This window comes from Camelus ferus, chromosome 26 (genome assembly GCF_009834535.1).
Source record: "Camelus ferus isolate YT-003-E chromosome 26, BCGSAC_Cfer_1.0, whole genome shotgun sequence".
NCBI classification, from domain to species: Eukaryota; Metazoa; Chordata; class Mammalia; order Artiodactyla; family Camelidae; genus Camelus; species Camelus ferus.
The window spans coordinates 10,136,850-10,152,089 of record NC_045721.1 but is presented as its reverse complement, the minus strand read 5'-3'; the positions used below and the strand labels follow the sequence as shown (position 1 = coordinate 10,152,089).

Here is a 15,240-nt window from a genome sequence, read left to right as displayed (position 1 = left end):
TGATTTCTTTTGATTGTTTCTTGTTTACTGGTGCTTTCCTTTGTTATCTCCGTCCAACTCTTACTTAGTCTACCTAGGGAATGCTTTATTTTAGGTATATCACAGCTGACCCTGGAATAATGCAGGGGTTAGTGTCACCAACTTCCTCGCAGTTGAAAATCTGGATATAACTTATAGTTGACCCTCCCTATACATGGTTTGCCCAAATTCATACGGTGATTCCCTACTGGGGACTCAGCTAACACCAGGTTGTGTAGTACTGCAGTATTTACTACTGAAAAGAATCTGTGCATAAGTGTACCTGCTTAGTTCAAGCCCTGTTGTTCAAGGGTCAACTTCAGTCAGTTTTAGAATTTCCTTTAAAAAAATTAGTTTCCATACCCCTGCTGAGATTTTTCTACCTTTCATTCATTATATTTTTATTTACTTTATTGATCATAGTTATAACAGATGCTTTAAAATCCTTGCCTGCTACTGTAAACGTCTGGGTCATATCAAGGTCAGTTTCTGTTGATTACTTACTCTCTTGAATATGAGTCACATTTTCCTGTTCCTTCAAACGCTGAATCATTTCGGATGATATTCTGGACATTGTGAATGTTTTGCTGTGGATAATCTGGAAGAATGTTGTCTTTTTCCATTGATTGGTTTTAGTAAGCAGTTACCTTGATTGCATTTTAACTGAAAACTCTGATTTGGGGTGGTAACTCAAATCTTCTTTTTGTTCTTGTACCTTTAGCTGGGCTGTTTGCAGTTTTCCCAGTGCACGGGTACCTTAAGAGTCACTCAGATATTTAGTCAGAGTTTACACACATAATCTGTGGCTCCCCGTCACTGGCCCTCACCATTCCAATATTACGACTTCAATTTCCAGTGGCTGTGGTTGCCCTGAACTCTGCTCTCTGGTTCTTCAGGCTGGAAAAACTGCAGGTTTCTACTGGAGTTTTAGCTGTGCCATCTGGTTACCTTCCTTCCATCAAAGGGGAAGAAAAAAGTAGGGGGAAACTCACCATGTCAACCTGTACCATCCCTTTTTTCCAAATGTCGATTACCCGCTCTAGAATCTGCCTGCTTTTGTTCACTGTACAGTGCCTTCAGATAGTTTTTTTTTAAATTTTGTTCAGAGTTAATAGTTATTATCTGTAAGATGGCAGGTCCAGTATAAGCTTACTGTATTATACCAGAAGTAAACTCCTTCTAACTGCTTCTTAAACAACCTTTTAAACAATTATATGTTCAGTCACTAACTCCACTTCCAAAGTAACTCAGTGCCACCTATTTCTGAGCTTTTTGGAGGTTCTGTGTGCAAAAGATAGTACCACTGCTACTATATTCATCCCTAAAAGATCTCTTAATGAGCATGAAATGACATATAAATAAAGTGGGAAGGAATGGAAGACTGGGTCATGGAACTTTATAAATCAGACAGAATCTCTGCTGCTCTTCCATTTGTCTCAAACAGACAGAAGTTAGGTTTTTTTAGCCTCATGTGGGCCAAAATAAGAGTAGTCAGCATTTTAAAACATGAGGCTAAGGGTTTCAAACATCAGAATCCCCTGAGTGCTTGCTAAAAATGCAGATTTCTGGGACCTATCTTAATCTTCCCAAATCAGAATATGGGGGTGGAGCCTAAGGATTTGTAGACAGTAAGTAGTTGCTTATGGTATTATTATTGTTATTTTTGATGGAGGTACTAGAGATTGAACCCAGGACTTCATGCATGTTAAGCATGGGCTCTACCACTAACCTATTCCACCTGCCCCCCTGTCCCCATCCCCGCTTATGGTATTATTGACTTAGGCTGCATAATCAACAAACAGCCTGTTGGTGTGTGTCTGACTTCCTGTTTATCATAAACGTGACTGGTATTACCAGTCAGACGCAGCACCTGATTTTAAGTCAGTAAACATGCTTCGGGATGGCAAACGCAAAATGTTTGGAAGCATATTGCATAGTAGGAAACAGTTTTTTTTTGTTTTGTTTTGCTTTCTTTTTTCCTTTTCTTTTCTTTTCCCAGGTCAGTTTGAAATAGGGTTTTGGAGTAAGATTTTGGTGCTGAAATTGAAGGTGCTCTTAACATCTACACTCTGTAAATTCCTATCAAGAAGTCATTACAATGGACAGCAAATACAACTCTTTTGCTATAAAGAGATGACCTGGTGGCTATTCTCTCTGGCTTTTTCTCGTCTGCCTTCAGTTAAGCAGTATGAACTGTACTGCTTTGTTTATTAATCTCATAGAACCAGTCACTTCAGGGCATTGCATTCACACTGGAAAGCTTTGTGAAGGTTATCTCATTAGTTTCTGGAAGTTAATTTTTACACTTACCTTCCTATAAACTCAAGAGCCTAGAGGAAGTGTGGTAATTGGTCTGTTAGATCAGCCTAATTAGGAATTGGCTTCATTCTAAATTCTAAATTCATGCTACTCTAGTCAATCAACTTAGGTCTCAATAAATTTGTTCTAGAGAAGTCTGTGTACTTTTTAAAGAACCCCTTTTCTATTAAGGTACAGGCAGTTTCCTAAGAAAAGTCACCCCAAACACCTATGACTAAACTGCAGAAGAAGAAGATGTGGACATAATTCAAGTTTTTATTTCCAACTGAAATAAAATTGGAATCTCTTTAGGGCTTTAGTTAAAACTTTTGGCTTCATTCACTGGTCCAGAATTCAAAATAATTTCTCCCTCTGGTCTTGTTCTCTTTTCCTGAAGAATATTGAATTCAAATCACGTGAAATGGAGCTAATCTGTTCTAGCTGAATTTTTGGAATTCTTTAAACCCTCAAATAAGTTAATTTTATCTGGGACTCAGGAGACCTGGTGAACCTCAATGTTACAAGGTTTTCTCTGAACTCAGAACACCCAAGTGTTCTCTGGAGAACCAGCCCTGAGGGTCACAATTTTCAGTTCCTCCCTTCTTTCTTTCTTTTTAACTACCTGTTAATTATTTCCACTTTTCAGATTGGGAAATTGAAACACTGGAAAGATAAGCACTGTGCTCAGGTCTTGGTTACACACACCTTTTTGGAGGGGACCAAGACAGAAATAAAAGGCAGGTCTCCCTCTCCAATTCAAAGCTCCAACTCGAACCTCTACTACTGGGCCCTTAACAAGGTCTTAAGTCAGTGCCTCACCCTCTGGGGTACTTGAGCCCTTATGGGGTCTTTGAAGGAAATAAGGATTTTTGAATTGTTTTCATTAATTTCAAAAAGTCCAAGAGAAATCGCACATTTCCCAAAATAAAGCTGCATGAATTAACTAGGATGTCATGGTACTTTTGCTTTTGATTAGAGTTAAATTAATTCAGTTTGATAACATTGATGATCATGCTGATCTGAATCTGTGATTACAGTTATATATGTCTTAGATGATTAAAATGTAAAAAAAGGTTAATTATGTCTTAATAAATGCAGTTTATTTGATAGGCGGAAGTTTATAAAAGCTGAAACTCATCAGGAAAAAATATGATAAATTTGGGGAACTTTCTACATTTATCTAGAACGGCCAGAGTGCCGAGGCACATGTACCTCTAAAACGTATCTATTTAAAAATTCTTCTGGAATCACAAGATTCCATTTATTTGTTCTCTCTGGTTGCCTTAACATGGATGGTATAAAGTCAAATCGCTCTTTCTTATACTGTTAGTTATGACTATGGTCCATTGATCAGCTAATGTCCATCATCCACAGCTATTTAGTCTTAATTGTGTATGTAATTTCAACTGAGTGGGCTGATATCTGTGGAAGCTGCTAGCACATTTAAAAGAAGGTATTTGAGAGCCACAACACAACCATTATATTACATAACAGAGAAGAGACAACTTTAATCTATCCTTCTGCCAAAACTGAGGAGATACTTTCCCCAGGTGCCAACAGCACACGGCAGTTGTTAATGTCAGTGAAGCTAGTTTGGAAAGTATAAATAGAAGCATAACATATTCTCTGATCTCTTATGAATCATTCGGCTAGTCCAAAGACAGTTCTTTGAGGACGTTCTCCACTTGCTTCCCTGAGCTAACTCCCTAGCTTGGGGTTTTCATAATCATATTACAATTGCCGTGGCTTTAGGTGTCATGTTTGTGACTCACCTGGTTTGGGCTGCTTGAGACAACCAGTCCAGAGTTCACATTGCTGAAAGGCGGTGACTGAGATCATTGTTTCCCCAGGGCACAGCCTTCAAAGGTTAAATCAGTGGGTGGATGGGACAGGCTCTGGGGCTCAGGAACATGTGACTTGCTAAATTTAGGCTGCATTCTTCCCTAGTAGATTCTGGTTCCAGAGATCATTCTGGAGTGTTTCTTGGCCCTAAGGAGATGTCAGGCATCACCCCCACTGCTGTTCCCAGGCAGATGTCCATGAACTTCAAGGTAACACCAGAACTTGCTGACTGCCAATCACAGGGATCATTTGTATGATCCCTGCATGTCTGTTGGAGCATATTACACAAAACCACGTGATGTGACGGAGGCTTAATCTTCTCAAGTTCGTCACATGTCAAGGGGGGCTGGGGCAGGTGGCCTCTAAGGATCTCTCAGGCTCTGGCCGACTTTGTATAACTCTAAGCTTCCTTGAATAGTAAATCTCAGAATGACAATTGCCCTGGTCCAACACTCTTGATCAAGATGACGCCAGACAGGTGGCAATTTACATGTGTGCGAGAACTCTCGTTGGGGGTGGGGAAAACTAGGTTGAGACAAAGCACGTACCTCAAAGTACATATTTTAATTCTTTAAAAACAAAAAGTCCCACCCATCAAGTCAACTCTTTTCCTTTCTTTTCTTCGTGCTAGCGTAAAAAACAATCAGCTATGACATTTATAAGCAACAGTATTGGAACCTTTTGTCCCAGGGACTTGAAGGGTTCATGATTACAAATTTTTAATTGTGCCATTTTCTCTATTCTCAGATGTGTCTTTAAGGTTCTTAACTTTCTGTTTGTCTTTCATCCTAGGCTCAGTCCCCTGCATGAGATGTGTAGGTTTGGCATCTGTGAGTCTTCTAATAAGTATTTAATTCAGCTGTCATCTATTTAGGCTTGACACCAGCCTCCATTGCTCTAAGCCTATGTTGTTTAATCCTCACAATAACCTCATGATTTACTCTTGTCCTGTTTTATAGATAAAGAAAAGGAGATTTTTGAGAGGCTGAGTAATTTGCTTAAAGTCACATATATGTGGGGAAACAAGAATCAGGCTAAAGTGAGTTTGACTTGAGAGCACTTGTGTTCTTAATCACTATGCTATATTGTTCCCCTTCCTTTTGCTGAAAAGAGGAATATAATATGTGCTCTTTCACATTGGAGAGAGTGTAGTGTTAGCAGATCTCCTCTGCTTGAAGACATCCTCTGTGATGGAGAGGAAGGGGCTTGGGGTGGGGGAATTCTCTTGCCAGCTTTACCAACAAAATAAACATATATGACTTAATACCATTTACAGAAGTTTAAACATACATACACACAAAGCAAAAATCCACAATTTACAAGAGTACATTCCAGCAAAATGACATATATTAAACCCATTACAATGGCTGCTCTTGGGGGTGAGGAATAGGAGTGGGAAGTGGGGCTAAAAGGCAACAAATACTTCAGACAGGAGAGGGGACGTCTGAGGGCCCAGTGATGACAATGTGACGTGAACCGAGAAATGTAATGGACGTGACCCTTTGTACTTGAGTATCTGCCCTCTTCCCCACGAAAGAGTAAAAGCCAGGACAAGAGAAAAGTAGATCAGGTTAACATAAGACCTGGAAGGGCAAGGAAGGTGTGATTGAGTGTCTCCTCCCTCACATTCAGAAATCATTTATTTGGTCCTAGAATCAAGGGACTTTAATATAAACACAGGTTCATGGGGGAATGAGGTTGGCTCCATCAGGTATTTAAGTTTTGCCAGAGGATAAAGGTTTGTGGTCCCATCATCCGTACACTAAAGGAGAAGCAGTTTCAGAACATGTAAACTAGAAAGGACAGTCAGAATTACGTTACAGAAAAGAAAGCCAACGTTCAGAGAGGTTGAAGGACTAAACAAAGCTGGTTTGGACCAGATCCCGAATGACAACCCAGTTCTCTCCCTACAGGCCCTCACCGCTTCCCCGGGCTCATGTGCCTCAGCTGGTCTCTGGACAGGTCCTGTACAGTGATATTTCCCTGTTTCTCTTATTGAACTTGGGGTGGATTTGCATGACCAGTTTTTCCACTCTTCATTACCTTGACTCGAAAGAGTCTTTTACAAAATACATTAATTATTTCCCCTAGTTTTATTGAGATATAATTGACATACAGCACTGTATAAGTTTAAGATGTACAGCATAATAATTTGACTTACATACATCATGAAATGATTATCACAATAAGTGAACAACAAGAGAACATTTTGCTTTGTGTGTATGTATTTTTAAACTTCTGTAAATGGTATTAAGTTGTATATGTTTATTTTGTTGGTAAAGCTGGCAAGAGAATCCCCTACCCCAAGCCCCAAGCCCCTTCCTCTCCATCACAGAGGATGTCTCCAAGCAGAGGAGATCTGCTAACACTACACTCTCCCCAATGTGAAAGAGCACGTATTATTTCTCCTTTCAACAAATGAACATCATCATCTCATATAGATACAACATTAAAGAAATAGAAAAATATTTCCTTGTGTTGAGAACTCTTAGGATTTACTCTTTTAACAACTTTCATATATAACATAGAGCAGTGTTAATTACATTTATCATGTTGCACATTACATCCCTAGCACTTATCTATCTTATAACTGGAAGTTTGACCACCTCCATCTAGTCCCCCCACCCCCTGCCAAGAAAAGCCTTGACTTTGGAAGGTGCTCAAATAATGTTGATGACTATGATCATCAATACTAAGGAAAATGGTTGTCAACTCTTCAAACACTTCCGTAAGGAAATGAGCTGACCACTACTTGTTCTGGATTGTTGTGGTTTTTTTTATTTTATTCTAGTTTCAGCTCTGCTGTTAATTAGCTGTACGAATGTGAATCAGTCATACTTACCTTGGCCTTAGTATCTTCATTTGTCTGACGACAGTGGGTGGTTTTATATTCTCCAAAGAACCTTGTAATTAAGGATTCTTCTGGGACGGGAGGACCAGCATTCCTCACCAGGGCAGGCATAGGAGAACTCACGCTCACAGGCATCCTCTACGTAGCTCATTTCACGGCTCAGTCTTACAGGACCTCTGTGTCATTTCATTAGCGAATGAGCAGTGAGGTGCTCACCAACAGCAACATGCCATGTAGAGACAGCCAGTCCTTGCCTTCCAGGCACTGGTACCTTATTGGCGAAAGAATAGCAACAGACAGAAGCACACTGAGTGCCAAAACCAGCAGGGAGTCCAAGTGCTGTGCGTGCTCACACTACCTCAGACCCAGCTATGAGCGGCCACGGAAACCTCAGAGGAAGAGTGATTTACGCTGGGCTTTGAAGGGAGGTAGGCTTCTGATAGCAAAGGCAATGAAGTGCAACAATACAGGTGGAAACCACAGACCAAAGACACAGTCAAGGGGGCTCAACCTTGCTGGGGCATCTGCAAGGAGCTGTCTAACTAGAGCAGAAGATGATAGTGTTCAGATCTCAGCTTCTGGATGAGTGAGGGAGGTGACCAGGGTTAACTAGGGAGGTGACCGGCGGAAGGCTTTATTTACAGCAAATGTTAGTCTGCAGGCATTTGAGTGTGCATCTGAGATTGAAAATATGAGACTGTGAATTAACAAAGGTGTTTGGATTTGGAGCCAAAAGCCGAGTGTGACTGTGAAAGGAAAATCCACACTGGCTGGGCACTTCCTGGGGGTACTCTGTAGCTACCTGACCATTAGAATGTGGACATGAACTCTCTGGGAGTTAAAACAAAGACAGAATGAGGACATCCAACCTACTGAGAGATAACACAAAACTGAGAATAACAGATGAGTATTTAAGAATTATGAGGCAAGTGGAGATCGCTGCAAGTCAGAATGATTTTAAAAGGCAGCTTAAAATGAAACTTTTCTTAACAAGAGATAGTGAGTCTATGAGAAGATAATGCTACTAAGAGCTTTTACTGCCCATACTGAAAGCATATGTGTAATGTCTGAACAATTATATTTTGCATCTCAATAAATTCATGTGGCTACTAGAGTCAATAAATAAATAAATCTACTGTTTCAGATACATCAGAGGGTCCCCCTGGAACTTGGAATAATTTCCTTCCCTATGGTTATTTTTATACATGTATAGACAGGTAGGTGGATAGATAACAGATATAATTGGATAGGGGCCAAAAAGAGAAAAGGTGATTGACCTTGCATGCCTGGCTAAGAAATTGAGGCTTTCTCTTTGGACAATACAGAAACCACTGGTGTGCTGTTTGGATGAGGATTTTATACACTGAGCTTCTGTCTGGTTTTTGGAAGCTAAGGGTGAATTATCAACCATGAAATAGGAAGCATGTAGCTGCTGAGAGCCCTCTGGGACGCCGACTGGACCTGTTCTCAGAACTGCCATCAGCTTTGCTCCGGGAGCAGGATTGCTGAGCCCAGGGCAAGGCACACAGGGACAGAAGGGCTTAGCTGCAGCCTCCTCTAAGGGCTGTCTGTGACATCAGTGTGGCAGTGCTGGGACAGAATGGAGCTTTGGGCTTCCTTCCCTGGCCTCACGGGTCCTTCCTCCTGTGGGTTCCTCTGCTTCTAGCAAAAGGAAAGAAGACAAATTTTTGGAAGGAATAAAAACTGAACCTAGGTTGTTGTTTCAGCAACATGCCTAAAAATAACTAGCACTTATATGACACTCAGTGGAAGCAAGAAAGTTAGATTTCTTTTTAAATATGAGAAATTTAAAATTTTTTTAAATTTATTTTTTAATGTTATAATTGGGCTTATATAACCTTCTCCTCTCACAAATTTCATTTTTCAAAATAAAATACTAGAATCATTACAGTGAATATATAAACAGAAAGATACAAACACATACTTGAACCTACAACTGTCTAACTTTCTGATTCATTTCTCCCTTTCTAAAATTGGGTTAATGTGATTGTTTCTTTAAAAAATGTATTTTTTAATAGCTTTTTAAAATTGAGGTATAGTTGATTTATAATATATAAGTTTCAGGTGTAAATATAATGATTCACAATTTTTAAAGGTTATGCTCCATTTACAGTTATTAGAAAATACTGGCTATATTCCTTGTGCTGTACAATATATCCTTGTAGCTTATTTCTTTTACACATAATAGCTTGTACCTCTTAAACCCCTACCGTTGCCCCTCCCCCTTCCCTCTCCACACTGGTAACAACCAGTTTGTTCTGTTTCTGTTTTGTTATATTATATTCACTAGTTTATTTTTTAGATTCCACATACAAGTGATATCATACCGTATTTTTCTTTCTCTGTCTGACTTATTTCACTAAGCATAATACACTCCAAGTAGGATGGTTAGATTATTACTAGGATTTAGGAATAATTGCCCATCTCTTTGTTGGACATGCCTTCTATTCAGCAAGTAGCTACTTTTTACTTCTGTAGAAGGGAAATGGTAGGAGACAAACAGGATCACTCGGGTTAGTTGAATTTTCTAAATACCTATACTGTTCTGGAGACTGTTACCCCAGTGACAATGGGAACCTCTGATATTTGTGATGCATTAAGCAGTTCACATCATGGTTTCAAATGTATTATGTCTTTAAAATCTCACAATACTGCTTTGTGACCATCAGGGCTCTCCCTGCCCTCACCCCCCCCCCGGCCCCCCATTTAAAGATAAGAAAACTGAAGCTCAAAGAGTTTATATGAGTTGCCTGGGAACTCAAGGCCAGTGAGCTACAGAGCTGTGATTCAAATTCAAACCTTCTGACCCCTAGTCCAGTATTCTTTACTTTCTGCCACACAAAAAAGCAGCCTTGATTTTGATTCTGCATTAGTAATGATCTTTTCTAGTAGCTTATTCTGCTCCTCGGGTCTTGAGATGCTGCTGACCTCCAACAGAACACGCTGTCAAAGGCCGAGCCGTGACCCAGCTCCCCTGGACAAAGGTTATGGTCAAGGAGCACACCGCCCGCTCACACACTCTTATTTGCACAGAGAGGATTGGATTACAGGGTCATCTTTGTTCCAATCCACGCTTCCTCTTTCATTTGCATACAGAGAAAACTGTATTTGGGATCTGCAAAATCCAGCTGAGCATTTCCTTGTTTCATCACCGGTGTTTCTTTTTTAACCCGTTGCTGTTCTTTAAAACTCAAGTATAGGAGTGGAGCTGTGAATGAGTTTGAAAAATGTTGAGGGTGTAGATGGGTCCAGGCTGCGTGCTTGCAGTCGGGGAAGGTAGCCTAGTGATGCACTTTATGAGCTCCTTTGTTTATTGAAGAGGAAACAGAGCTGTTCCCAGGAGAGAGAAAGATAGGTTGATTTTCACTTGAAGGTAGGACCCTGAGGTTGTAGGGGTTTTGTTGGTTTTTTTTTTGTTGTTGTTGTTGTTTTTACTTTTTATTTTGAAACAGAGATTTATAGGCAGTTGCAAAGATAGTACAGAATGGTCCCATGTACCCTTCAAGAGTTCACCCCAATAATTACATGTTGCATAAATATACTATCAAAACCAAGAAATTGACATCGGGACAGTGTATGTGTGTTAATCTTTCCAGCACATGCACAGACTATGCTGCCATCACCAAAATCAAGGTGCAGAACCACTCCTTCAACCACAAAGATCTCCCTTGCACTAGCTCTTTATAGGCACACCAACCTACCTTCCCCTCAACCTTCCCAAACCTCTGGCAACCACTAATGTGTTTTCCATCACTATAATTCTGAAATTTTGAGAATGTTATATAAATGGAACCATACAGTATATGACCTTTTGAGAAGGGCTTTTTTTCCCACTCAGCTTAATGTCCTTGAAATCCACCCATGCTGTGATCCATAGTTCATTCCTTTTTATTGCTGATATAGTATTCCATGGTATGGCTGGTCCACAGTTTGTTTAATCATTGACATATTGCAAGACACGTTGATTGTCCTGTTTTGGGGGCTATTACAAACAAAGCTGGTATGAACAGTCATGTACACATTTTTGTGTGTATGTGAGTTTTCGTTTTTCTGAGATAAACACCCAAGAGTGTGGCTGCTCAGTCATATGGTAAGTGTATGTTTAATTTTTAAAGAAACTACCAAATTATTTTCCAGAGTGTCTGTAATATTTTATATTCCTACCAGCAATGTATGATGGACCTTGAGATACTGATCTTCACATCTTGCCCCTGTTCTTAGCCCAGTGCCTACAAAGGTGCTACCTGTAGAAGGCACTCAGTACACTGTTGTCTGTGTAAAGGACTAAGGACCCCAGAAACCTGCTGGCTCCTACCCTGCATTCTGGATTCCATTGCTATCCAAGGTTTAGGACTTTAAGTAGCTTTGAATAATCCCTCCAGTTTTTGAATTTAGATATGCCCAATCCAAATTAAGCCATTAAAAGGGGTCTCCTCTGAACCAGCTCCAGGGGAGGTGGACAAAAAGTTATATTTAGCAGCAGAGCTATTAATAGCTTTATTTTCTGCCCAGTCTTTTCTGCTCAAAGAAAAAGAAGATGTCCAATATTTTTAATCCCATGCCCCCTCTTTAGCATTTGGGCACCTTGTACCTCACTCGACTGCGAAATAGTTATGATGGTCTTGCAGACGTGGTCATGCTCAACGGAGCTGTGTGGTGTGGACCAAGGACATTAGAGTGCAAGAAGTCAGGAAGACGAGATCCTCCATTCTCCCAGTCCACAGTCCCCCATTACCCCCCAAAGAGAGATGCTCAGAGCTACCCTGTGAGTTTTCTGGAATCCTGACTCCTCCATTGAGAATACCTCTGGACTAGTACTTCCCAAAGTATCATTTGCAGTGTAACTTGATCTGTCAAAGCTTTGGTTTTCTCATCTGTGAAACATGGATAATGGGAACAGTAAGTTGTTTGTGGAGTAAATGAAATAACACGTGTGGAAAGAATCTGCCCAGGGCTGGGCTCCCAGCAAGTACTGGTTCCTCGTACCAGTCCCCTGTTTTTCTTCTCAATGGCTAGACAAATACGAGTTCTTGTAACATCTTTCCATCCTCTTTTCTACCTATGTGGCTCCTTTGCTTCAAAATCCTGTTCAAGTCTCATCTTTTCTGTGAATCTTCTCTCAAATGACCTCCTTGCCTTGTGAACTTTCGGGATTTTTTTAGAGCTGAGTGGTCCTGGATGAGCTTACACTCATCCAGGCATGTGGGGCTCCAAGGTGTCCTTAGGTGAGCTGCTTTGCATGGAAGTAGAGCCCAGAAGGGGTTCCTTGAGGAGAAAGTTTTAGGTGCTAAGACACCTACGGGACAGAGGGAAGAGACGGCGACAATGAAAGAGTGTCCAGCCCAATTCCTTTGGTCAGAAAGGGTCAGGCCACCCATTTCTGTATTTCAGCAGGGACCTCCTGGCTCTAGGATAGTGAGGGCTGGAGTCATGCAGCTCTTACGTGCAGCACCGGGAGGACGGGCAGATGTGGAGACATGGAAAGACAAGTCCTGGGCAGCGAGGGCAGCCTTTCCCCGGTGGAGACCAGGTGGACGCCCACCTGAGCCCAGTGGGAGAAGAACAAGCCCGGAACTGTTCACAGACATCAAAGACATTCCCACAGGGCTCTGAGAAACGGGGAGGATTTTGAAAGGATTTTACATAGACAAAAGGGACGATGAGACAGCAGAATTTATGACCTCATTCACACTTACCAGCTGATTATGCTTCGAAATAATGCAAACCACCCCACTGTGTAGCATCAACTTAACGGGAGTGGAGTGAATCCTGCACAGGTTTGTGGGTGCTCCCTGTTGTATCCGGATTGTCCCCTGTACCAACTGCCTTCTGGAGTTTGAGATGCAAAGAAAGGGGGGGGAGAAGAGAACAATTTATTATTTGTTAGGACTTCATCTGTACCAACAGATCTTGTTCTGCAATTCTGTTTCCCAAACCCATCCACAGCTTACATCATTTTTTCTCTCCTTTCTGTGCTATTTAATGATAAGAGATTTCTGCAGAAATGGGTCGATGTAGAATTGTGCTGAGAAACACTCAATAACTTAATGGTTCCAGTGTGGCTAAGAGAGGGTTTTAAATTGCCTGTGTCTAACTCAACACAACGAAGACCAAAGTGATAGCGTGATCAAGGATTATTCAGTTTAGCCATATTTGCACTTGGCTCGTTTTAAGAATTGACATTTTCTCGAGTTATTTAAGCCATTACTGCGAACATAAGAGTTAAGGGATCTGAACTTCTTGGAAATTGTGAATGAATGTCTTTAATTTGATTCTAATCCTTTTCTTTTCTTTTCTTTTCTTTTCTTTTCTTTTCTTTTCTTTTCTTTTCTTTTCTTTTCTTTTCTTTTCCCTTCCCTCCCCTCCCCTCCCCTCCCCTCCGCTCCCCTCCCCTCCGCTCCCCTCCCCTCCCCTCCCCTCCCCTCCCCTCCCCTCCCTTCCCTTCCCTTCCCTTCCCTTCCCTTTGTAGAATGCTCAATTCACTTCTGGAGTTAAGCTACAGAACTTGCAGGTTGTCCAGCTGCCTCCCTGAGGTCTTTGCTGACCAAGAAGTCAGCTGTGATGTCTCACTGAGCCTTCGGACTGGCGTCTGTCATCCCACAGCCTATGCTGGTGGCTCGTGGGTGGGCCACAGAGAATGGACAGGGTCTCCTCCGTGGTGGCAGGATGTGCAGAGTGTTCCCAGGATGGACGGCTGCCTGACAAGTGTCCACCTCCAGTTTCAAAGCAAATGGCGGGCAGCGCCCTTCCTAAGCACAGCGGGTGCTGCCCTGTCCTTCTCTCTCCAGAGATAATTACAGAGTATTTCCCATACCTTACAGCCAGCCTAATTCACTCAGCTCCACATCTTTTAAATGCAAATGACAGGGAGGATGCTGGGGTCCTGGGGGCAGTGCTCAATGCTGGTAGTGTTGTCACCTTCTGTCGTCCAGGTGCATGGCTGGATTTCATTTCATGCCTCACGATCTTGGCACACCAAGAGCCTTAAGTGTGGTCCAGTGGGTTGAGCCAGCTTCCTGCTTGTGTCAATGCCGTGCTGGCAGGACGCTTCCGGTGCCCAAGAGGCAGTCAGTGCTCCCCTGGCTGAGGCTTGAGATGCCCTTTTGTTCCTCACCACTTGGCCCTGGAAACAGCTGTCTTCTGACAGGCTTATCAGGCACAGGATGTTCTCAGCACTCCAGAGCTTTTGCCAGAGAAATAACAGTGGCCGGTTCTTTCCCTAAAGTCGCTCTCACTCCAGGAGTGCCTGGGGGATCTCCCAGGGGGCAGCTGATAAATATCTGTGGAATGAACTGGTTTAGTGGAGCAGCTTCTGGATCACTTACTTGCGTTCTCGATGTGGTGGTAGGTTCGGTTGAACGTGAACTACAAAGCCTAGACACCTTTATTTATACGTTTTCTTTATACGCAGCCGATGACTGTTTAGAAGGTTGGAGGAGATGCAGCCCTATGGCAGAGCGCTGCAGGGCGGGGGGCAGACAGCATTTCTTTTCAAGAGTTTCCACGTGCCAGGCACTGAACAAGGCAACTTATATACATTATTTGACTTCATCTGGACTGCAGCCACCTGAGGAAGAAATATGGCCCTGCTTTAGTGATAAGGAAACTGAGGCTCAGAGAGGGGGAGTCATCTGCTCGCAGTCACACAGCTTGTAAGGGGAGAGGCTGAGTTAGGAGTTCTGTCCATCAAGGTTTCTCCTGTTGCTGTCGTCCTGCAGCTGGGTGGCTGCTGGGCTTGGGGTGACGTTGGGATGGGCCAGGCCCTTCTGGGCTTCCTTCCTCTTCAGAGAAAAAGTCAAGACACAATAAGCAGAATGCTTTAGGCTGGTGTAGCACTTGAATACTTACAAAGAATGATTTTATCTCCAGAATTTCCTTGCGTCTCACGGTAACTTGTGAGTGATTAGCCAAGTATCACCAATGAGAAGCTAAGATACGATAAGACACAGAGTTTGGTCTAGAACTCAGGGCTTCTGACTGTGCATCTACAGCTCTTTTCACTGGGTTCCAGAGGAAACGGAGCACTTTTATTAAGCATTGTGGAAAAAAAGTTCAACACAGTGTTAATTTCAAATACACAATTCTAGGCTGAAAGCTCCTTAAGTCAGGAACTAAATGGGATTTACATTTGTGTCCCCGGAAACTCATTGCAGGTGATCAATACGTGCCACAGGAATCAATGTCACTGGACATCGTGAATCATCCATCTA

The 15,240-nt window shown here is 42.0% G+C and overlaps 1 long non-coding RNA gene across 16 annotated transcripts in view; it reads right to left on the bottom strand.

The window, feature by feature from the left end:
* LOC106728480 overlaps positions 1-7,275 on the bottom strand; it is a 54,017-nt gene extending 46,742 nt beyond the window's left edge. For all 16 annotated transcript variants that reach the window (XR_004315339.1, XR_004315331.1, XR_004315332.1 and 13 more), the window contains exon 1: positions 7,001-7,275. This is a non-coding gene — a long non-coding RNA (uncharacterized LOC106728480). The remainder of the gene's footprint in view (positions 1-7,000) is intronic.
* Between the last annotated feature and the right edge of the window lie 7,965 nt (positions 7,276-15,240).